Genomic DNA, 1599 nt, shown 5'->3' with positions numbered 1-1599 from the left:
GTAGACACTGAGGCTGTTTCCATATCTTGACTTTTACAAGTAATGCTGCAATGAACATGAGCATGCAGATATCTTTACGAGTGGCAATTTCACTTTCTTTGGATACACACCCAGAGGAGGGATTACTGGATCATATTTAATTTCTTGTTGTTTTAAATTTTTTATTTTTAATTTCTTCTTATTTTTGATGTCTTTTTTATTTTTATTTTTTGAGAAAGAGTCTCAACATTTTAATTTCTTTTTTCTTTTTATTTTTTGAGACAGATTATCTGTCGCCCAGGCTGGAGTGCAGCGGTGCGACCTCGGCTCGCTTCAACCTCTGCCTCCCAAGTTTAAGTGATTCTTGTGCCTCAGCCTCCCGAGCAGCAGGGATTACAGGTATGTGCCACCACGCCTGGCTATTTTGTTTTGTTTTGTTTTTCTTTTTGTAGAGACAGGGTTTCACCTTGTTGACCAGGCTGGTCTTGAACTCATAGCCTCAAGTGATCCAACGGCCATGGCCTCCCAAAGTGCTGGGATTACAGGCGTGAGCCACCACACCCGGCCTCTATTTTTAATTCCTTCTGGAACCCCCACACTATTTCCCATAATGGCTGCTTCAATCTACATTACCACCAACAGGGCACCAGGGGTTCCCTTTTCTCCGCACCCTTGCCAACTCTTGTCTTTTTAATAATAGTGAATAGTTAATAGCTAATAATAGAGCCAATTGTTAGCTAATAGGTAGTAATAACTAATAATTCTAAGATCAGGCATGGTGGCTCACATCTTTAATACCAGCACTTTGGGAGGCTGAGGTGAAAAGACTGCTTGAGGCCAGGAGTTCAAGACCAGCCCGGACAGCACAGTAAGACTTGCTCTCTACAAAAAAATAAACAAAAGGAGCTGGGCATGGTGGCATGTACCTGTTGTCCCAGCCACTCAGGAGACAGGCGGGAGGATCGCTTTGGGCCGCAGTGTTCCAGGCTCCAGTGAGCTGAGATTGTGCCACTGTACTCGAGACTAGGTGACAGGGCGAGACCCTGTCTTTAAAAAAAAAAACAGTAAAAACAAAACAAAAAAACCCATGGATCTCCCGCGAGTCACAGAAAGCGCCTCTGACCCAGCGGAAGTAATTCTTCCCACTGCCCCGGAAGCCACCCAAGGGAGCAGGCAGCTGGGTTGCGGGGCCCGGGGTGGGGGCGGCCCTGGAATAGGGGACCTAGCTGCGCTGGATGCGGGGCTGACGAGAAACGACTAAAGTTCCTGGGGAAGCAAAGTAGAATTTCGTAAGAACAAAATGGATGAAGAGAAGAAAACCTACGGTGGCTGAGAAAGCCCTGATGCCGTGTATGTCAAACTGGTATCACCTGAGGGCCATGAATTTACTGTAAAGAAAGAACATGCATTAACATCAGGCAGGATAAAAGCCGTGTTGAGTGGCCCAGGTCAATTTGCTGCGAATGAAACGAGGAGGTCCATTTTAGAGAGATCCCGTCACATGTGCTATCAAAAGTATATGCATGTGGCCGGGCGCGGTGGCTCACGCCTGTAATCCCAGCACTTTTGGAGGCCGAGGCGGGGGGATCACGAGGTCAGGAGATTGAGACCATCCCGGCT

This window comes from Mandrillus leucophaeus, unplaced genomic scaffold, assembly GCF_000951045.1.
Source record: "Mandrillus leucophaeus isolate KB7577 unplaced genomic scaffold, Mleu.le_1.0 Scaffold451, whole genome shotgun sequence".
Taxonomy (NCBI): domain Eukaryota; kingdom Metazoa; phylum Chordata; class Mammalia; order Primates; family Cercopithecidae; genus Mandrillus; species Mandrillus leucophaeus.
This window is presented reverse-complemented; position numbering follows the sequence as displayed.